Source organism: Cupressus sempervirens, chromosome 10 (genome assembly GCF_028749045.1).
Source record: "Cupressus sempervirens isolate cs-2001-9-10 chromosome 10, ASM2874904v1, whole genome shotgun sequence".
Taxonomy (NCBI): domain Eukaryota; kingdom Viridiplantae; phylum Streptophyta; class Pinopsida; order Cupressales; family Cupressaceae; genus Cupressus; species Cupressus sempervirens.
Window position 1 is genome coordinate 739,349,388 of NC_143127.1, and position 24,668 is coordinate 739,374,055.

The 24,668-nt window shown below is 35.0% G+C and overlaps 1 protein-coding gene across 3 annotated transcripts in view; it reads left to right on the forward strand.

Moving 5' to 3' along the window:
- LOC149535978 (alpha-1,2-mannosyltransferase ALG9-like) overlaps window positions 1-14,993 on the forward strand; it is a 126,796-nt gene extending 111,803 nt beyond the window's left edge. For all 3 annotated transcript variants that reach the window (XR_016356887.1, XR_016356886.1, XR_016356888.1), the window contains 2 exons: window positions 14,129-14,254; window positions 14,364-14,993. The gene's annotated coding sequence lies outside the window, so the exon portion shown is untranslated. The remainder of the gene's footprint in view (window positions 1-14,128; window positions 14,255-14,363) is intronic.
- The last annotated feature ends 9,675 nt before the right edge of the window (window positions 14,994-24,668 follow it).

The window sequence follows — 24,668 nt, forward strand, 5'->3', positions numbered from 1 at the left end:
AAAAAGAGGATTTCTCCTTCTACACTCATGCTACCTCCCTAGAACAGGAGATCCTTGATATTTTGGGATGTAGTAAAGTCAACTTTCCAAATAAGTATCTAGGCATCTCCCTTAATTTTGAATCTAGGTAGGGTGATATTTGGAACTATATGATTAAGGTGGATCTTAAGATTACATCTTGGAAAGGTAAATGACTCTCCTTAGCTAGTAGAGTGAGTATGCTTGTAAGTATTGGTGGCTATTCATATACAACAAATGGCATGTTTAGAACTCCATGAAGATGTCTTGAATCAATTAACAAAGAGATACATACTGCTCTCCTAGCAAGGGGCTAATGATAAAAGAAAATTCTCCCTTCTAGCTTTGGATAATATTTGTAGATCTAAAGGAGGGGGCAGTGTAAAAAGATTATAGAAACAAAACAAGGCTCTAGGTTCTAAGCTTGTCTAGAGGATGATTGTAGAGCCTGAGTTGAAATAAATTAGAATTCTGAGAAGTAAATACCTAGAGTGCTGGAAACGGAACAATATATTTAGGCATGCTAGCTTTCCTAAGGGATCTCCTCTTTGGAATTTTTTCTTGAAATGCAAGCCATTGATATACAATAATCTATCATGGAGCTTGGGGAATGGGGAGAGAACCTTATTTTGGGATGACTCATGGGAAGGCCTCTAAATTCTTCCTAACTATTTTCAGGATAAAAGACCTATCCAATTTATAAAAGACATGATTAGAGTGTATGTGGCAGATTATATGATAAAATATGCATCTTCTAACCCTATGTACATCCAATGAAATTAAATTTTATTCTGGACATTCTAGAAGATTTCAGTTCTAGACTAAGGGAGATTCTTTAATCTAGAATGGTAGTTCCTAATAATAAGCTTGATAAAATTATTTGGAGAAGCTCCCGTTCAAGGAAATATTCCACTAAATTGGGGCATGAGATTTTTATAAACTCAATCTCTTTCCCCGCTCTAATATCCCCTTAGATTTTTGTGGGGGTAAAAGTTGTCTTCCTAAAGATGGGATGTTTTCATGGTTGGCTTTTAATTACAAAATTATCACAATAGAAAACTTTGTGAGGTTGGGCTACCAAGGTCCTCCTAGATGCACTCTTTGTAAAAAATATTGTGAGAACCTTGATCATATTCTGTCAAACTATCAATTCTCCAATCAATGTTGGATTTGGTTGGTGAATAAGCTAGGTTGGCAATTTGTCCTCCCCAACAATTTAGTTTTTATCTTCTTAAGTTGGCCCAAACTCCACCTCAAAGATTCTTATGGTAGTCTTTGGTCTTCTTTACCCTCCCTCATCATTTGGGAAATTTGGAAGGAAATGAACTGACGAATTTTTAAAGACAAGTCGATGCATTTGCCTCATTTCTTGATCAAATTGGGAATAGGCATTGTGGAAGTAGAAATAGATTCTTTATATTATAGAATGGGTTATACCAATTTATCCCTTGGGATGACAAAATGCACAATAAATGGGAAGGTTTAGTGATTCCTAATACATGGACAAGCTACATCCATATCGATGGATGCGAGAAAGGAATATGTATGGAAGGTCCCGAAAGTAGGATGATACAAGCTAAATTTTGATGGAGCTTCTAGAGATAATCTAGGCTCGACAGGTATAAGATGTAGCCACAATTGGGAGGGTTCTAGGATATCGTCCATCGGTAAACCTATTGGATTTACAACCAACATGTTTTTGAATTACAAGCCCTCATTGAAGGTTTGAAAGAATGCAAGTGACTTGGTATTGAAAACTTAGAGATTGAAGGGGAGCCATTGCTCATTATTAATTCCATAAGGAAGGTTTTGACTCTCAATTGGAAATTAGACAACCTCCTTCAACATGCAAATTTATTTACAATAAATGTAGCTAATCACATCTATAGAGAAGGAAACAAAGTGGTTTACCAATTAGCCACTCAAGGGGTAGAAGGAGAAATTATTGGTATAGGTTAGATTTTATTTTAGGTTTATTTCATGCCTTTAGGTTCCTTTGGAGTTCTCCTTTAGCTTTCCCTTTTCAGTCCAAGCCTTTGTCGGTTTATCTCCTTTCCTTTTTTGAAAAATGAATCATCTTTGACTTTTGGTTTCCAATCTATTTTTGTGTCTTCTTGTATTCTCAAGATTTTTCCTTTATAAGCTAGACGTGACCCTCTTGCGTCTATTTGTGGTTGTCTCTTGATTGTTTTTATCATGACGATTCCCATTAAGCTTAGAGGCCCTGACCTTTAGATTACTTTCGATGGCCCTATTAATGGTTGTAGACTTAAGGGTATCATGCTTTCTACTCATTTTTTAGTGGTTAGAGCTGTCTATAGGATTTTGGGTAAGGAGTTTATTTATAACTATGACAAATACAAGGTAAGCTCATATATTTTAGCCATCTTCATAGTTTCATCTCCCTAGGTAGACCTAGATAAAACTTCCTTTGAACTTCTATGCATAACTGATGGGGACACAACCCAACAACAGAATAGACACAATAGAAAGGGGGAATTATATTAAATGAGAAAATAAGCTAGTACAAACAGTGCAGAGAAAACAAACTTCAAAACATACCCTACGGGCTTACAATAGCATAAATCTGGAGAATATTTCTCCTTTTAGCACCTTCCCTCAAGCTCCAATCAGAACTGCCTTTTACAATGCCAAAAATCTCCTTAAATAGACCCCGGAGGGTTAAGGACTAGGGGTACATTCTAGAAAGTGCTAGTAGGCATCCACCGACAAAATAGAAGGTTCCAGAAGCCGCGTTAGAAGTCGGTGCAAATCTAGAAGAATCCAGAAACGGTAGCCGAACTTCCGGGAGGTATAACTTTTGAACCGTAGCTCCGATTGACGAACCGTTTACATTTTCGGAAAGCTCTCGAAGTGCTCTATAGCCCTATGGACCAGCTTCGCTCGTCCCCCATTTTTTGACCCTTTTCGAGGTCATTTAATGCCCCAAACTTGACTTTGAAGCATTCTTAGGAGGTCTCCAAAACCCGAAAAACTGCAATAACTTTCAAACCGTGGGGCCTTTTGACCTGATTCTTTTTCTGGAATGCTCTAAATCTCAATTACATTCATCTGGCCAAGTCGCACCTTCTAGGTCACCAAAATGATGGTCAAATTGCATGCTCCTATTTTTTCGAGATTTTCAAATGCACTGATAGTTGAACTATGAGAGTTGGAACCTTTATTTGAGCCAAATGGGTATCCAAAAATGTAAAGACATGAAACAGAAACTAAGTCTAAGTACATTTTTTTGGTGGCACAGGATTGCCCTTATACCTCTGGATGCTCCTGCATCAGACACCCAGGGTAGATTGAAAAGTGACCCTGTCACTTTATGGATGGTAGAGGAAATCCCAAATCGGAAACCTCAGCTGCTGAAATCCAAGTTAAGTCCTCGATCGGTCGTCCTTTCCATTTGACCAAATACTCTTCATACTACCTGTTTTTGGTACTCCTACCCACACGATGATCTAGAATGTCTTCTATCTCCTCCTTCTTAGAAGCAAGAATTGGACATGGCTCTAAAACCAGCGCTTCATTTGCACCATCATCATGATACTCAGTTAAATCTGCAATGTTGAAAATGGGAGAAATGTGAATACCATCTGGTAGCTCCACCTCATATGCATTTCCTGAGTTATGTTTCTTCAAAATTTTGCAGGGGCCAAATTTCTTCATTTTCAGCTTGTTGTAAGTACCAACTGGAAATCTTTCTTTTCGTAAGTGCACCATGACTAGATCCCCTACTTGAAATTCCTTATGTCTTCTCCTTGCATCAGCCCTAGCTTTATACTCTTGATTCATCTTGATAATGTGTGCTTGAACCTCCTCATTTAGATGCTTGATGTGTTCAGCAAATTCCTCAGCTTCAGCACTTGTTCTCTCCCCTTGTTCTATCTTCCTCAATTCTGGCGCAGTCCTTGGGCTATTTCCATATACAATTTGAAATGGTGATTTTCCAGTACTCCTATTTACAGAGTTATTATAAGCAAACTCTGCCTGTGGTAGAATCAAATCCCATCCCTTGGGCTTATCTCCAACTAAACATCTCAGCAAATTGCCCAGACTTCTATTTACCACTTCTGTTTGGCCATCAGTCTGTGGGTGATGCGTGGAACTGAATTTCAAGTCTGTTCTCAACTTCTTCCACAATGTCCTCCAGAAATACCCCACAAATTTAGTATCTCGGTCAGAAACTATACTCCTTGGAAGACCATGTAGTCTTACCACTTCTTTGAAAAACAAGTCTGCAATATGGACAGCATCATGAGTTTTGTGGCATGGAATGAAATGCGCCATTTTGGAGAACCTATCAACCACCACGAATACTGAGTCATTACCCCTTTGTGTCCTTGGCAATCCAAGAACAAAATCCATACTTATGTCCTCCCAGGGCCTTGATGGAACAGGCAATGGCTGATATAGGCCAGTATTGTGACTAAACCCCTTGGCAACTTGACAAACCTGGCAACTCTGTACAAACTTCTTCACATCCTGTGTAATTTGAGGCCAAAAATAATGTTCTCTAAGAATGGCAATGGTCTTATCCCGACCAAAATGTCCTGCCATCCCTCCACTGTGTTTCTCCTTAATCAGATTTTCCCTCATGGAACTCCTTGGAATGCACAACTGACTACCTTTGAACAACATGCCATCCTGAATCAAATAGTCTAACCACTTGGTTCTATCTACAGCAACAGGTTCTTTACAAGCTTTCCATGCTTCAGCAAAATGAGGATCCTCGGGGTACAAATTCTTGAGTTCTTCAAACCCAACTACTTCAACCTGCATTGTTGTAAGCAACAACTGTCTCCTACTTAACGCATCTGCAACCCTGTTAGATTTTTCACTTCTATGCTTCAACACAAATGTATAACTCTGCAAGAATTCTACCCACTTCATATGCCTCTGATTCAATTTACCTTGGCTATTTAGGTACTGTAATGCCTGATGATCGGTATACAAAACAAATTCCTTTGGCAATAAATAATGCCTCCATTTCTTTAAGGCCTGAACTATTGCATAGAACTCTTGATCATAAACAGAATACTTCTTCTTTGCATCATTCAATTTTTCACTAAAATATGCAATAGGCTTACCTTCTTGGCTTAATACAGCCCCAATAGCGCTACCACTAGCATCACAATCCACCTGGAATACTTTTCTAAAATTTGGAAGTGCCAACACAGGCTGTTCAGTCATCTTCTTCAGCAATTCAAAACTTCTCGCAGCTGCGGCAGTCCATTTGAACTCTTTTCTATCCCCTCTTATTGTATCAGTTAGAGGTGCACATATGCCACTGAAATTCTTAATAAACTTCCTGTAAAAACTAACCAGACCATGAAATGATCTTACCTCAGTAGCAGACCTTGGAGTAGGCCATTCCAAGATGGCTTTTACCTTCTCTGGATCCATTTTGAGACCTTCAGGTGATATAACAAATCCCAAATAGACTAACTCCCTCTTTGCAAAGACACACTTCTTTAGATTAATTAACAGTTTCTCTTCCCTTAGCCTTTCAAGGACACTACGAATATGCAGTAAATGTTCTTCCAAAGTCTTGCTGAAAATTAAAATATCATCCAAATAGACAATAACAATTTTTCCCAAGAACTTATTAAGTACCTTGTTCATGAGTCGCATGAAGGTGCTTGAGGCGTTCGTCAATCCAAAGGGCATGACTAACCACTCATAAAGACCCTCCTTGGTCTTGAAGGTTGTTTTCCACTCATCTCCTTCTCGAATCCGTATCTGATGATAGCCACTCTTCAGATCTATCTTTGTGAAGTACTGAGCTCAACTCAAGCAGTCCATAAGATCATCCATCCTTGGTAAAGGGAACCGGTACTTGATGGTTATCCTATTTATAGCTCGAGAATCTGTACACATCCTCCACTCTCCATCCTTCTTTGGTGCAAGTACTGCAGGTACTGCACATGGACTCAGGCTCTCTCGAATCAAGCCCTTCCTCAACAGCTCCTGAACCTGTCTATTTAGCTCCTCTGTTTCAGTAGGAGTCATCCTGTGAGCAGCCTTGTTAGGCAAACTAGCTCCTGGAATCGGATCTATCTGATGACTGATTTGCCTTACTGGTGGCAATCCATCTGGAACATTATCAGAGATAATATCTCCAAATTCTCCTAGTAAATCTGAAACTTCAAATGGTATTTCACTACTACCTTCTTTATCTTTCCTAGGAATCAAAGCATAGCACATACGCTGATGTTTCATGCCATCTAAAAACATCCTTCCATCAACAAGAAAAATCCTAGCACTGCTACATACCTTTTCACCTTCCTTTTTCATGGGCTTCAATTTGTGGCGAACTCCATCCTTTGTCAGAGAGTATGTGTTTGCATGTCCATCATGTATTGCATGTCTATCAAACTGCCATGGTCTACCCAACAATAGATGGCAAACATCCATCGAAATAACATCACAGAGAACTTCATCATGTTAACTCCCAATTTTGAATTTTACTAAACATTGTTCACTTACCAGGACCTTATGATCATCTTTTACCCAAGAAATCCGATAGGGCTGGGGATGTTTCTCCCTCTTGAGCTTCAGCTTAGAGACCATCTCTTCGGATACCAAGTTATCAGTGCTACCACCATCAATGATCACATCACAACATTTATCCTCACACTTGCATCTGGAACGGAACAAACTCCTCCGTTGTCCTGGTTCATTTTCACCACTTAGTAGGACTCTTTCATTTACCAAGGTCTCTCCTCTTTCTGCATCCTCTGAATGTGATGATTGTGCATCCTCATCCACATGAGCAACCCTAGCTTGGCCCTCAGCTCTCCTATCTGTCCTTCCTTGTTGTTGAGGACATTCAAAGGCACGATGACCTTCTTCATTGCAATGGAAACAGGTACCACGGAAGCCTCCTCTTCCTTGTCCACATCCTCTACCTCTTCCTCTTTGATTTCCAAAGTCTTGATCACGGGAGCAGTTGAAACCCTCATTCCTCTGGTTCCTGCTAGTACCCTCATCTTCATTTTTCTTTTGAGTTTCATTGCGGCCTCCAGATGATCTACCGCTTCCCCTTCCTCCTTGACCGCGCCCTCTTTGTCTTCCTTCAAACCTTTTACTCAGCTTCTCTTCAACTCGCAGGGCAAACTGGTATGCTTCTTCAACGCTGGTCATTCTTACCAGACTTAATTCCTCCTGGATGCTAGGTCGTAACCCACTGATATAACGAGCAACCTTCTCCTTATTTGCTTCTGCATGTCCCGCTCTAATCGGGAGTCGGTAAAACTCCTCTGTATATTCTTAGACTGATCTTCCTGCTTGCTTTAACCCATGCATCTTCTTAAACAGATCAAGCTCGTAGTCCACAGGAATGAACTGCTTCTTCAATTTGTCCACCATGCGATCCCATCTTGTGATCTGCTCTTTTCCTCTTCTAAGTCTTTCCAGTTGAACCTCTTGCCACCAGATTTTGGCATGGCCTTTCAGTTTGGCCTTTGCAAACTTAACCCTATCTGGGTCCCTTATATCCTCATACTCAAAGTATTCTTCCAGTTCATTGATCCAATCGATCAACTCATCTGGTTTCAAATTTCCCGAAAATATACCCACTTCAATTGTAGGTCTTTTCTCAAACCTAGTAATGGCCCTAAAAAGCCTTTCCTCTACAGGATTCAGAACTTCCCCGTCAACTTCCATTACTTCCTCTTCATTGTCATCCTCACTATTGTCATCTGCGGCAATATTTGCTCCTCTACGAAGCTCCTCTTGCAATGCTTGTACCTGTCTCTGGAGGGCTCTAACCTCCTCAGGATCAATAGCTCTGGCCCTTCCGCCACGCTCTCTTCGTGGAGGCATCTTCTAACTCGAATCCACAACCACACAGTCCTGGTGCAAACTGCCTCACAGTCGGCGCTCTGTCTACACGCTCAGGAAAACTCGCTCTGATACCACTTGATGGGGACACAACCCAACAACAGAATAGACACAATAGAAAGGGGGAATTATATTAAATGAGAAAATAAGCTAGTACAAACAATGCAGAGAAAATAAACTTCAAAACATGCTCTACGGGCTTACAATAGCATAAATCTGGAGAATATTTCTCCTTATAGCACCTTCCCTCAAGCTCCAATCCGAACTGCCTTTTACAATGCCAAAAATCTCCTTAAATAGACCCCGGAGGGTTAAGGACTAGGAGTACATTCTAGAAAGTGCTAGTAGGCATCCACCGACAAAATAGAAGGTTCCAGAAGCCGCGTTAGAAGTCGATGCAAATCTAGAAGAATCCAGAAACGGTAGTCGAACTTCCGGGAGGCATAACTTTTGAACCGTAGCTCCGATTGACGAACCGTTTACATTTTTGGAAAGCTCTCAAAGCGCTCTATAGCCCTATGGACAAGCTTCGTTCGGCCCCCTTTTTTCGACCCTTTTCGAGGTCATTTAATGCCCCAAACTTGACTTTGAAGCATTCTTAGGAGGTTTCCAAAACTCGAAAAACTGCAATAACTTTCAAACCGAGGGGCCTTTTGACCTGATTCTTTTTCTGGAATGCTCTAAATCTCAATTACATTCATCTGGCCAAGTCGCACCTTCTAGGTCACCAAAATGATGGTCAAATTGCATGCTCCTATTTTTTCGGGATTTTCAAATGCACTGATAGTTGAACTATGAGAGTTGGAACCTTTATTTGAGCCAAATGGGTATCCAAAAATGTAAAGACATGAAACAGAACTAAGTCTAAGTACATTTTTTTGGTGGCACAGGATTGCCCTTATAGCTCTGGATGCTCCTGCATCAATAACAGTTTTCAAAGCTGTCTACATCAAGGATTTAGATTTGGTCATTTCAAATATTAGAGGAGATCTCACTATACCGAAACCAAGATTTTATAACCATCAGTTAGTTGGGGGCGAAGCCGTTCCTTAATTTAGAGTTTTGGAAGTGGACAATATGAATGGATTCCTAAACTAGACCCCTACATTGTGAAAGAATTTGGATTTTCTTTTATTTTTCTTGCATGTGCACACTCCACCAGTTGAGAACTAGATTGATGCTTTTATTATCGAGGACTAAATAAGAGCTTGGAAATGGGAATCAAACATGTTTCTGAACAATGAATTTTTAGAAGTTTCTAATGATAGTCTATCTTTGAAATTGTGATGTACTTAGATCCAGATTTGGATGTAATTAACTATTTCTTTATTGAAATGTCATATCTTTGTGGGATTCTATCTTGGTTTTAGGTAATGCCTTTGACACTCTCCATTATTTCTATGTCAATTTAATCAATTCTTAAACTTCACTCTTGTTTATGTCTTATGGTATTTCATTAAATGATATCGAGATCACTAAGTATAAGTAATTGAATGATGGGTAGAAATAAGTAATTATTCACACAAATGTTGATCTCATCTTCGCACAAATTAATTGATTTCATTAACTAGTTGTAGACGATCACATGGTATAAGAGTATGGTTCGTAGACCAACTTATTGGCACCTTTTTACGACAGTAAAGATAATTATTGTTGGTATTGGTTTGAGCTCTCCTTTCCATCATTGTCTTTTCAGGTAACTTTTTCATGATAAAATTTTCCTATTTAAGCAACTCCAAGTATAGTAGTTTTTGCCACTAGTTATAGGGTAGCTAAAATTTCTTAAGTTTTGGGTTTTTTTAATTATAGTTTTTCATGGATACTCCTAGTTGTATGATGCAAGGGAAAAATGAGATTTCTTTCTGGTGGGAAGCTAGTGAATTAAGGATAAGTAAGATGGTTAAGATTAGTAACAAACTAGTTAATAGGGATATTCTAATAATAGTTGGGGAGGATTTCTCTAATATGATGGATAGGCACAAGCACATTTTGATATTGTTGCCATGTTCATAGCAATGATCCTTCATGTGGAAAAGGACTAAGATGCGATTGCAAATTTTTGTCGAGTTGTGTTTAAAGGCTCTCTTTTGAAAGAGTTGGATGAAGTGCTTGAGAATAATAATGATAATCTCTCCATTCCCAAGGGGAGTATGGGGTGGATGACCAGTCAGTGAGGGTTTTTCCGATTTTGGAGATAAAGAATTGTTGGAAGTTCATAGAGAGAATGGAAGAAATTACACACAACTAGATGTTTTTGTTAACGGTAACCAACACCCATTTTTGCGCCGATTAGAAGGGCGTGGACTGGTATTTAAGGAGTGAGGATCTCATGAAATAGATTTCATGTTATGATAGGAAAGTTTGTGGGTTTGGCCAAGTAAATGTTTTCTCTAGTCAAATTGTCTTTGGTCTAGTGTAATTAGCGTCAATTAATGGCTTAGCAATCCAGACCCTTCTGTAAAAGTTTATAGATAGAGACAACATTTTGTTCTCTTTTTTATATTAGTTGGTTCCCTTAAAAATCTTGGGATATGTGTACATATTTTACCTAATATAAAGAAGTAATTTATAATACGAACTTGTTTTGGCTTGTGAAATTCACAAAAATTAATGTTAAATCTCTACTTCTAATTTTTTTTTCTTGAATCAATTTTGCTCAAATGGGTTTCTCTTTTTTGTTAAATTTCAAAACATTAGCATCTTTTGAAGCTAACTATTAATGGTTGTTAATGGAATTAGATTTTCATAACATTATACATTTTTTAATGGCTGTGAATGTGAAATTCTAGTTTTAATGGATTATGATGCAAATTTCTAATGAATGCTTTAAGTAGAGAAGCAATCTTCTATAATTTTCTTTATACATTAACGTGGTTTAATTATGTTCATGCGGTTTTGACCCTTGTAAATTCTTTTAATTCTGGTCTCGATTTCTCATTCTGGACAGGTGTAAAATATGAGGAAATAGGGTAAGTAGATGAATTATTACTCTCTTAAGTCCATAGTGGGTTTTCGTCCTCCATGACTAGTTTAGAGAGCGTTTTGGAGTTAGCATTTTTACAGTCTGATTTCTGTCTTTCCTTTTGGTCAAACTTGGTTCTAGCAGCCCATTTTGTTTATACACAGATACACACACATGTACATATATAGATAAATGTATAGAGAGATATATGTGCGTGCATGTGTGATTGCGTGTGTGTGTGCATGCATGTGTGCCTGTGTGCGTGCGCACTTGTGTGCATGCTTGTGTGTGTGTAGATATATGTGTGTGCGCCCACAGAGAGAGAGAGAGAGAGAGAGAGAGAGAGAGAGAGAGAGATTGTTACTTAGTGAACCATTGGTGGCTAGATAAATTATTTGGGCTTGCTAAGCCTAATCATAGCCAAGACTTGTTTACAGGTCAAGCTAGTAATCTCTTATTCCTTGAACAAGATTTCGATGGACATTAGCGACAACTTTAATCAAGGCTTCATTTTTTTGGTCTTAGGGTATCAATGGATTTTGTGTCTTATGAGATATGCCCTAGCTACTGATATCTTCACTTTATCTCACTGGGTTAGGCCCCTTTTATTTCTGTATATTTTGTATGGACATTTGTCCTAGGGAAGACATGAGGTTTTCTTTTTCGTTCTTTCCTACCAGGTCCCATTTTCAACGACTCGACAATTTTATTATAATTAATATAATCTATAACCAACAAGACCCTATAATTTCTAATTAATATTATAAAGTAGTTTCAAAATTTTAATTATTATTGATCATTAATATATATTGCAAAGTTACACATGATTATTCAGGAGTTGGCATGTGCAGTGATATATTCCCCAAAAAATCAATATTTTTTGGTCAATGACTTTCTTCTTTTTTTGCAATCTATTAGGGGATTGATTGAAAAATAGTAAGTTAATCAACATTTTTTGGGGGGGAAGTAGTAGAAAATCTAAATGCGACATTGATAAGAAAAATTGACAATATGTTGTCATTATCTATGAGATCGACACACAACAGTCACTAACGTAGCTAGGAATGTTGGGTCAAAAGTTTTACGAAGTCTCGAGTGTTAGTCATGAAGCAGCATGAGAGATAGATAATTACAAACAAAAATTTCCTCTCTTTCTACATTGAATATAGTGTATATCTTGATTGATAATATTTCTATAAAACATTGATTTTGTTTATATAAATTGTTGCAATCTGATACAAAAGATTAAAACTTGAACAAAGTTGCCTTATTTATGTGTTGTAATGATCTAAAAGGATATGAAAGTTTTGCTTTATTGATTTTGGAGAAAACAAAGAACCCTACAATAATCATTATTATCATTTTTGGCTTGTCAATTGTGACATAAGTTCTCACAATTAATAAAATTTCCCAAAATTAAATTAAATATTTTATGTAATTCAGTTTCTAAGTCCAAAATATATAGAATTGTTTTGGTATGTACATGTGTATATATCAGGTCAACTTTATATATAATTATTTATTGAAGGTTTGCAAGTGGGGTTGTAGGCATAGTGAACTTTACCTTGGACAAAACTTTGTAGTTGGGTGTGCTTGAGTTGGAGTACCATTGAGATGCATGGCCTTTGAGAAGTTTCAATGTTTCACCTTTGTGAGCATTATGCAATGAGATGCAATGAGTGCTAATGTTTCCATTCATTCACACAAGAGAAGGGCTCTTGTTAACCATTACTCATGAAACTTGGGTCAATGAGTTTGACTAAAAAACTAGACAAATAAAATGTGATAGCAACATTACAATTTGACTTACTAAAAAAAATATCTCCTACTTATCAATTTGTATTCTTAAGAGGCTTTATGAATTATTCATCAGGCACACCACTTGTTAAAGGTTTTGTAAATGAGGTTTCAAGCAAAGTGGTCTTAGCGTTGAGGAAACTTCGTGGTTAAGCACACTTGAGATGGAGTAGTATTGGGATGAGTGATTAGTTAGGAAGTCTTGGTGCTTCACCTTTGTGAACATCACCTAGATGCAATGAGTGTTAAGTGTTCCATTTTGTCTCATAAGAGATGGGTTCTTGTGAATCCATTACTCATGAAACTTGGCTTAATAAGTTTGACTCAAAAACTACATAGATGAATCTGATAACAATATCACAGTTGGACTCGTGGAAAATGTATTCTAGTTACCAATTGATGAACTTAAGTGACTTTCTAATGAATGGTTCATACAACACAATACTTGTTGAAGATTTTGGAAATGGGGTTGCAAGCGAGTAGGCTTAACTTGGGAAGAGACTTTTTGTTAAGCACTCTTGTACTGGAGCAGTTCTAAGATGGGTGACCTCTTGGAAGTCTCGATGCTTCACCTCTATGAGCATAGGTTAGATGCAATGAGTGCTAAGTGTTCCATTCATTCTCATGATAGATGGAACCTTGTAAACTACTACTCATGAAACTTGAGTCATTGAGTTTGACTCAAACTACACAAATGAATCCTAGTAGCAATATCACAGTTGAATTCTACTTTAGTGAATATAAAAGCAAAAGCTTCATTTTGATTTTGAAAAATAGGAAAACCCACGTCTTATTTTGGTGCCACTTCAAATAATAGCTTGATTGAAATTTATAGTGTTCCACTTTTGAGTACTCCAGTTTAAGATATATAATAAGGAGTTTGTGCAAGTGCTTTGAATCATTATAAAAGTCCTTTATAATCTATGCCATGAAAATCTCCTTTAATTTAAAATAAAAGTAGTTCTTTACTATTTTTTCTTCAAATTTTCACATTATTTTGTAGATTTGATTTTTTCCCAATTTATTCAAAATCTTACTTCTAGTTTGTCAATTTAATCCCAAAATGATTTATGCTTCTATGCTATTATATTATATTTACTCTATTGACTTTGCACTCTAGCTTTCACTTTTTTGTCACCCTGTTCAAATGGCTGAAACTGATATTTTTCAAATTTACAATGCTATAGTATACATGTTAATGGATTTTTTAATGATAGTTTGGTTTTTTCAGTAAGATATTGTGTATATTCAATAAATAATTTCCCTAATTGAAATATTGCTGCTCTATTATGTTATGCTTACTTTGATTTCTGCACTCTAGCTTTTACTTTTTTGTCATCCTCATTAGATGGCTTGATCTTCTCTTTTTCATTATTTATTTCACGAGCATTAGTTAGATTTATGTGTAGTACTTGCATTATGTCAAAAATGTTTACAATTGATTAATAGCCCAATGCATTGTTGATTCTATTCTTGTTTTGTCATGCTAATGATCAGGTGTTGGCTAAAACATAATTGTCACCAAGGAGGACTCTTGTAAGCTTGAAAAAAAATGTCCCCCTTGGTAAGAATTACATTTTGGACATTCCCCTATTGGGTGGCTTTGTTGGTGTTTGCACTAAGGTATGAGACAAAACTTACACTGTTATTTTTTCCATGTTTTGTACAATTAATAGTGCATGTGTTTTACATTTTGCAAAATTCTGATCCAACAATTTTTTGTCATCCCTAGGCCTTATGCGATTTGGTCATCTTGTATTCAATAGTTGATCATTAAAAAGCAGCCTTCAAGAAATATCAATTCTCAAAATTTCAGAATGTATATTTCGGCATCATTTTCAGCTTTGGAGCTAGAGCCAAACAAGATAATGGTGAGATCAAGAACAAGTATTGCAGGGTCTCATTCTCACTGGAACATAATCTAGCGATGACTACTTATTTAATATATCGTCAATTTTACTATTGGAATATGGATTTCTCACAAGCCCAGCATTTGGACCAACAACAAGTCCATTTATACAAACATAATCACATCCTATGGTAAGGGCGCTTTGCATGGATTCTATCATCACTATTTATGTGATTATCAACCATAGTCTTGGGTGCACCACAATTTTTAAGTTCCTTACATTCATAATGGATTACATCAATTGGAGTGGATGTTTTACATGTTAAATTGTTGTTTTGTCTTTGGATATATAGCTACCTTAATCTTGTATGGCTTGACTACAATGGGACTTGCATATCTACTGTAATGAAATATGCAAGTTACTTTATAAAGGTAGATAGTTTGTTACAAATTTGTATGTCTTGTACTTAATATCCATTATATTTTATAATTTTATGGCACTTATATTAATCATTTTTTGGACTTTATTTAAGTATTCCTTTTGTATGTAGTTCTATGTGATATAATTAAGAGTTTCTAACATTTAGTTTGAGTGAAGGTATTTTTTGTTCAACTATAATATTAACTAAGAGGGCTCCTTACAAGTAGCATCAAGACGTTATATTAGACAAGTAAAATCTAAATACCCTTTTCATGAATCCTTTTTAATTAGCATTTATAATTAGGTTTTTGAACTTTCAACAACAATAGCTTCATGTGTCTTCTAATAAGATTTAGCTAGTATATTAAGACTCAATATTAGTGTATCACTAGCAAACCCTTGAGAACTAAGACAATACTTAACATGTGCAAGACTTTTGAGTGAAACAATGAGACCTTGGGTAGAACCAAAATTGAAAAGAATACACATTTTTAATGATTGTTGGTTGATATCAATCAAAGTTTATAATAACCACCACCAATCATCTCTAGGCAGAATGTGGAACAATGTTTTCCAATATTTTTAATTAAAAAGTAGATGCAAAGCAATAATACTCTATGTTGTTAGATGCTAGAAATAATCTTCTAGTTTTGACCAAATTGTGCTCTTTTAGACTAATTTTTAAGCATGCATATTGTATCTGACCAACTAACAAGGTTTTCCCAATATATGAATGATCTATTGCTAATGGATAGTTTCATTGTAGTCTTTATATCCAATATTATAGCTACACTTCAACCATAGAATTGAATATTAAAAGCTGTATAACTTTAGTATTAAAACTACAAACTTTGAACTTCTAATCTTGGACTTGTGAATCCTTTTTGAACCTCATGAACCAGTTAAACCAGTTTGAACTAGCTGAACCATTTTGAACCAACTTGAGGTGGTTCAAGGTTTGTTCTTGAAATTACTAATATTCAATATGAAATTAGAGATAGAATGACTAATTTTAAAATTTTGAAGTGGGGTCAATGCAAGGTCTAATAGATCTGAACCAACAAAGTAAGTTACATTATACAAATCAATTTATTGCTATTATCTAATCATTGTAGCAGATTAAGTCCTTTTCCCAATGTAGACTTAAAAGTCTTGATGTAAAATATCTATACCGAGTACACACTAGTAAATCATTATAAAATCCTTAAAGAAGGTAGATCCTAATATATTTGTTTGTGTTATTCCTAGTAGAGTAAGTCAGAAGAAGTGACACCATATTGTAGCCCTAACAAGGCACCCTCTTACTGCAGTAGTGATGGATTTGTGGGTACCGTGCCCACTATTGGTTTCCCTCTAATCAAGGGTTTCCGTGTGACCAAATACTTGTGTAATGTGTGATGATTTTATGGTATATGTTTCATGATTCATGCAAATTAGTTTAGACAAAGTTATTTTCCTTTACAAGTATTGAAGTTAATATTATATGCTTACCAAGTTACAAAACGAGACAAGGACATTGAAGATTTGGTTTGAGAGTTAGAATTTTAGAGTATATGGATTCACCCCCTCCCTCCAACATCCTACCTTTCCATACTAATCCAACAGTAAGAAGTTCCCCACAACATCCTACTTTTCCATACTAATCCAATAGTAAGAAGTTCCTTGAAAATGATGATGGCATGGCATACTTTGTCGTGCATTGAACAAGCGATCGATAAGTTGGATAGAGACTTCCATGGCCAAGGCGTAGACTTTGGCCAAGGTATTCTGGTTCCCTTAAGGTACGATCTACATGATAAATGTCGATACGGTTCACTAAATAACATCCAAGTAAGTCCTCAGGGTGAGTTTTGGTGTGGTTGCAAAGGCATCTGAACATCGCCTAAGGGCACATTGGAATTGATTATTAAAAGAAGATAGGTGTTTGTTGGGTTCTTTTCGAATTCCAATGAATTGGCGATAGCATAAAGAGGGGTCGAACTGGGACATGACATGCTTTTTCATGTGTTGAACAGGCGATCGATAACTTGGACAGAGCCTTCCAAGGCTAAGGCATAGACTTTGGCCATGGTATCCCGGTTCCCTCAAGGTATGGTCTACAAGATAAATGTGGACACAATTCATTCAACAACATCCATGTTAAGTCCTCAGGGTGAGTTTTGGTGTAGTTGCAAAGGCATCCAAACATCACCCAAGTGCACGTTGGAACTGATTACTAAAAGAAGGTAGAGGTTTTTTGGGCTCCTTTTGAATTCCAATGAACTGGTGATAACATAAAGCAGGGTTGAATTGGGATTGAAATTTCAAGAGAAAGATTATCTCCATTGTTAGATAACTGAGAGGGTGGGGGAAGTGAATCAGTCATATACAATTATCTGACAAGCCTTAAAAACTATTCAACACCCATTCAACTTTATATACTTTCTATTCACAAGCTTGGTAACCACATTCAACATTTCATCTTTCGCTTGTAAACATTTTACTTCAAACTATTAACTCACTGTTTATGACTATACTGAGTATCAAAGTAACAATTTAACTTATACTGAGTTGCAGTATCAAACATAAATTATGAAATAAACTTTGCAATGCATTATCAATCACACAATTTTAATGTGGAAACCCTGTAAAGGGAAAAACCACTTGGGATCGACAACCCAAACCATTCACTCTTCCAAAGTGAGCTCTCTTAGGATCCAACCTTGTAAAAGGTTTAGTTACACATTTTTAGTGTCATTGTTAGAGGATTTTAATGAAAGATCATATAAGACCATATTCACTCCTTGACATTTATATAGAGTGGTCTTCTTTAAAGGAATGACAAACATCACTAATTGATGTTACCATATAGGATTTCATAGACTTGTTAGGTCTACTCGATGAATAGATTTTCTCTGCTATAATAACAACAAAGTAGCTGTCAAATTATCTGTTTAGGTTTAGCACTGCCTTTTCTTATGTGCTCAGTCTTCTTCCTTTTGATCTGTATTTGGTCAATATAGACGTTTTCTCTTTCACCTTGCACTTCCTCTTCTTGATCCTTCTTACCATGTTCTACTTGGTTCACCTTGTTCTTCATTCTCTTTCAATAGTTCACACTTTATCGCCAATAGCACAAAACAATAAGCAATGATCAACAACAAAAATGGTCTCAATTATCTCCTTAAATAGCTAACTTTTTCCTTCTAGATCCTTCTAGATTTTACTACTTAATCATGATTGTAGATCTCAGATTGATTGTATCTAGTCATTTGATCAACACTAGTTCACCTCAAAGTTTGTTCACATTTTAAAAATAGAAAATTTTCTTCATATGATCATTTGTAAATTATTCTTGCCTTAGATATCATAAAAAAACTTTTTCCTTATCCTTTATGCTTCTCCAACATTCTTAATTCTCATCATTTGTCACCCTTGGATCTAATATTTCTATTTTCTCTCCACTCAGTGAACATTACGACTTTGCTTGGGAAACATTGTACTCGATTATCACTAAGATTACTCAGTTAATGATAAACTCCATCTCTACTTGGTGAGACACTCGGTTATTACTTTAGTAGCTCAAGCAATACTGTATTCCTTCTCGCACTTGGTATAATTGGTGTAGCTCAGTGAATACATGAACTTAGTTACAACTTTACATGATTGCAAAACAATAAAACCAACATTATATTGTTAGGGGCTAACTAATTCAAGTGCCCATTGAATACCAATACTCATCAACTTTGTCATCATCACACTTTCTTCAATTTCCCTTCATCAATCAAATGATATGTCACTCTATTGAATTAGCATAATGTCTAACCAAGGCTTGACATCAATGACAACATAATAACTGTTATGACTCTCTCACATACAGTAATAACATTCTTAGTCACATTATCTGTTGGAGCTAACAAAATCCCCCTTAGGCATTGATGACAATACATAACATAATAGTTTACATTGACAAAACATTACACATGAGATAATCAAATGTGTGTGTTAACAACAATACAACTTTTCACCTTTCTAACATCATTCAGGTTCTTTACAATAGATTTACAATTTAAATCACTCTATATCTTCAACATTCTCTTTAACATTTCTCCCCCTTTGGGCATGTTTCACTTTTCTAATTCTCTCTCTTTTCTTACTCATATTCTCTGCTCCTTTATTCATTCTCCCTCTTTTTATACCATCATTCTTCTAGATTCTCTTCCCCTTTGATAACAATGCCAAAGGTAAATATATGTTCCAATATGAAACTTATAAAACCTGGTAGTTATACCTTGTACCTTGCATGTTGATTTACATTGGTTTCTTTACAAACATTTTCACAACTTCATAACTACTCCTAAAGAGTGAACTCTTGCATCAACTCCACAAATATATATTTGATCATACATGAATTGATGCAACATGCATCTTCACTTAGTGGATTTTTGATAGGGGAAGCACCCCTAGTTTACCTCTTAGATACTCAAAATCATTTTTACGAAATGGCTTGGTAAATATGTCAACAATTTGTTCTTTAGATTTCACATATTCAAGTCTTACTTTCTTCTATTGTATTTGCTCCCTCAAGTAGTGACACTTGATAGATATATTCTTCATTTTTGCATGCATCACTAGATTCTTTGATATATTTATTGCAGTGGTATTGTCAAAATAGATAGTGGTAGGCGCAGTTGCTTCGTCTTGCATTACTTCCAACAGTTGCTTAATCGACACAATATTATAGCAAGTAATTACAACAACATACTTAGCTTCAACAATAGATTGTGAAATGCAACTTGTTTCTTTCTTAGCCATGTTATCAATCTTTCTCCTAAAAAGAAAGCTCCACCGCTTGTACTTTTTCTGTCATCCACATTTAGCCACTTTAAGATATATGAATATCCTCTCAGCAAAAGTCATGTTCTAGTGAGCTTTGAGCCTGGATTTGTGGAGTTATGGTTCGTACAGTTTGGGTTGTGTTTGAGGCATATTGGACAACATTTTCTTAAGTGTGCATAGAGTTTGGAGCTATTGTCTTGGAGTTAAAGTTGTTTTGATAACTGTCAGTTGCGTGTTCATGATTTACTGGCAGGCTTTGGAGATTGTATTCGGTCGCGAGATTTAATCTAAGGGAGTTGACATGTGTGTTCTGAGATTTGGATCGTTGGATGGCACGTGGACCTATGCCTATGGGTGCATCTTTCTATGATTTCATATGAGTTAGTTATGCATTGTAAGCTTGGAATTTAGAACTTCGAACTTGTCCTAAGTATTTAAATTATTTTATGTATTTAATGTTTGTTGCCAAGCTAACTTGTTACTTGAGGGTTTATTTAATGTAAAAGTTTTTATTTAATGTAACTTGCTAGGCCAACTTGTGGCTTGGATTACTATAAGTAGAGGGTCTTATAAAGTCTAGAGTCATTATTCATTTTTCATGGAGAATATAAAGTAGCAAAGAAGAGAAAAGTTGAGCAAAACTAGTAGCTAAGTGTGGGCTTGGGAAACAAGAAGGTTGCTTGGTGGCCTGGAAGCACACGTTTAGATTCTTTTTGAGGTTTTCTACTAGATTATGAATTTGAGTTACTTAGAGGTTGGATCTTACAAGGTCTTGTAGAACTATTATTGTAATTGATGGTGTATTTGGTCGTAACCTAGAAGGCCTTATAGTTGAGCATGTTGGATGTAAATATTGTGATTCTATTAAGATAATTAACATTGTTGTGGATTTAAATATTTGTGGTACTATTTATAATTTTGTTGTGTGCTTATTTATTGGGGGCTAGGATATCTCTTTTGGGAATTCTCCTACCTTACACCACGTCAAGTGGTATTAGATCCAGGTTTGATCTGGTTGGAGATTATCAAAGAGAAGGTTGGATCTGGTTGATCTTGTGAATTTGTTTCTTTGGGTTTGCAAGGATCTTAGAAGATACCTCTGAGAAGATTGGACCCTAGGGAAATTGATGATCTCTGTGATCTTGTGGAGACTAGGATATTAGAGAAGGTAAGATCAGATTTCAAATATGAGATGGAGTTGATGAAGAATGAACTCATGAGAGCTATTGCTAGTGTACCTAGGAATGTGGGTATTAAAGATGGACATGAGGAAATTGTTGAAGATGTTTAGGTTGTTGGATTTAGTGGTGAAGATTGAATTAATCGCATGGAGAGACCTATGGAAGATAAGGTTGGTATTTTGGACAAATCTAGATCTCACTTGAAGTTAAAGCATAAGATGGATGTTTCTAGTTTCTCGTGTACTTTGAATCCTAAAGACTTGATTGATTGGATTGGTGACTTGGAAGACTACTTTGAGTTAGAGGATATTGGTGATCCCCTCAGAGTAAGGTTGGAACATACTAAGCTTAAAGGATATGTTGCTTTATGGTGGAAATAATTGCAAAGAGATGAAGAAGAAAAAGGTGAAATGAAGATCACTAGATGGAGATTGATGGTGACAAAATTAAAGGCTAAGTTCATTCATGTTGATTATGGACTTGAGTTGTTTAAGAAGTTGCAAAATTTGAAGCAGAAGGAATTATTTGTGAAATATTATACTGAGGAGTTCTACAAGTTGATTATTCAGTTTGGACATAGAGAATTGTCTAAGGAAAAGGTGGCTAGATATTTTAATGTTTTGAAATTCAATATTCTTGATGAGATTGGTATGCTAAATATTGCTTCAGTTGAGGATGCTTATCAGTATTCTCTAAGGGAAGAAGAAAGGTTGAAAAGAAGACATCAAGGTAATTCCCGTGGGAAGGAAAATAAGGAGCACTCTATGAAGGATAAATAGATTGCTAAAGATGAACCAAAACCTATTGATTAGAGGAAGAGAATAGGAAGAGGTGCATTTAAGGGTAGTTGCTACAGATGTAGTGAAGAAGCACACATATCTTTATGGCGAGAGACGTTCTATACAATGGCAACACAAGTGCCTAGCACGAGAATATGCCAAGATTTCTTGTCAATAAAAAAGAAAAGGCAGGAGTTACAAACTTCTAAATTAAATATTAAATTATTAAATCATAAAATAAAAAAATTTCTGAAATAATAGTTGGCCAAAATAATAGGATGCCAAATGGAGGCTGAAATAATAGGCCCAAAAAAATAGGGCCCAAAAAAGTAGGAGTCCAAAAAATAGGGCCCAAAAAAATGCCCCTAAAAAATAGGGCCCGAAAAACTTGGGGTGAAACAATTTCAATATGATTTTTTTTTGTTAAATATAATTTTGTATGCAGATTCATGCTTATTTTTTGTGGGGAGTGGGGGAATTTGAAATAAACTCGTGGAATGTGAAGAGACGTCTATTGGGGGAGACGAGGAGTCTCTCACAAGCTATAAAACAAAGGCTCCTCATTTCATTTTCATTTTATGTTTTTGCAGGAAGGAAGAGGTGGAGATTATTGGAGGATTAGATTGGAGGTTTTGAACAGGAGTAGATTGAAGTTTTGGATTAATTTTTTTGCTGGTGAGATTTCTATTTTTTATTTAGATTTAGATGTAGATGTAGATTCAGATTCAAATTTAGTCATAATATTCTACTTTGATTTAGATTTCAATTTCAATTACTTCCATTTAGATTTAGAATTATTATTGAAATTGTTTACGCTTGCATTTAATAGTTTAGTCTTGCACGTTTATTTAGATTTAGATTTGCATTCAAAATCTTTTGAGTTATATATTTTATAATAATTTTCATTTGCATATTTTAAAAGTGCATGTTTCAAATTAGTTTTAGATTTGCATGTTTCATATTAGTTTTAGATTTGCATATTTCAAAATAGTTTTAGTTTGCATGTTTTAGATTTGAATGTTTCATAATAGTTTTACATTTGCATGTTTCAAAGTATTTATATTTTCATGTTTCAAAGTATGATTTTATCATTTATGTGGATGACAATGTCACCATATCAATACACTTTATATTTTATTAAAGTTAATGATTTATTTAAAGTACATGAATCATATATTTAGTATATATTTTATCATTATTAGGTTATAAAATATTAAATTTTTTTTTGAAATAATAGCTGGCCAAAATAATATGAGTCAAATGGATGCTGAAGTAATAGGGTTTGAAAAAAGGAGCCAAAAAATAGGACTCGAAAAAATAGAACTCAAAAAAATAAGGCCAAAAAAATAGAACCCAAAAAATAGGGCTGAAATATTTTCATTAAATTTTTAAGTATAAAATATTCATGCTTTTATTTTTTGTGGGGAGAGGGGGAATTCAAAAAAAATTCGTGGAATGTCAAAAGACATCTATTGGGAGATATGAGGAGTCTCTCATAGGTTATAAAACAAATGCTCCACTCTTCATTTTCATTTTGTGTTTTTACAGGGGGGAAGAGGTGGAGATTATTGGAGCGGATTACAGTTTTTGAAGAGGAGTAGATTAAATTTTTGGAGTAATTTTTTGCATGCGAGATTTCTATTTTTAATTTAGTTTTGCATTTAGATTTAGATTTAGTTATGTATTTAGATTTAAATGTAGATTTAATTTCAAAATTAGTTATAATATTCTCCTTTGATTTAGATTTCAATTTCAATAAGTTTCATATAGTTTAGCCTTGCATGTTTGATTTAGATTTAGAATTCAAATTGAATCAAAATCTATTTGTTTTAGATATTTGATAATACATTTCATTTGCACATTTTTAATGTGCATGTTTCAATTTAGAATAATATTTGCATGTTTCATATTAGTTTTAGATTTGCATATTTCAAAATGCTTTTGGTTTGTATGTTTCATAATAGTTTTATATTTGCATGTTTCAAAATATTTATATTTTCCATGTTTCATAATTAAATTTTATCATTAATGTGGATGGAAAGGTCACCTTATCAATAAAATTTGTATTTTATTAAATATAATGATTAATTTAAAATAAATAAATCATATACTTAGTTTATATTTTATCATTATTTAATTTGATTATTTTTGTGTTTTATTTAAATATTTTTCATAGTATATATAATTTTTTATTAATTTTTATGTTTGTAATGTTTGAAAAGTGGAAGACAATGCCACCATATTTCAAGCATTACAATCTAACTATTTCATTTGAAATAGTTTTGATTTTTATTTATGTTATTTTAAAAATTATTCATTTGAAAGAATTTGTGTTAATTATGAATACTTTTTTATTTTGATAATTTCTATATGTTGATGTTTGTTTATAAGTTTGCAAGTTACTATTTGAGTTATGGATGCCTCGAATAGAGAATCAAACATTATTTGGTACTAGCCTAAGTACTTCAATGACCTCAAATGATTTCTTTGAGACCGCGTTTGACAAATACCTACAAATAATTAAAGAAATGTCCACAACTATAATTTAAGTTGTGGAGAACGCAATGTTTCCAATTGGCTATGTTGAGGAAATGGAAGTAATGCATATGAAATATGCATAAAAATTCATGTGTGACACATCTACAAAAGTGGATGGGTTTCGCTCAATGATGAAAGAAGTCTTTCATGATCATTGTTCAAACAAAGGTCACAAAAGAATCCTAATCATTGAAGAATGTGACATGTATTTACACCATTACAAAGATTTTTATTTTTGTATATGGTTCATTCTTGTCTCCAGTTTCAAAATTTTACTAATTAGTTGTATTGGTAGTTTTGTTTCCCCATTGTTCTATGTAACTTTCATGAAGAAGAGAACAAGAAAAAATAAATTTATTATTGTACAAAATATTTCTTTAATGAATGTGGCTACTAAATATGTTAATTAAGAAAGAAAATCATAAGTCTAAATAGATATCCTCAATGATAA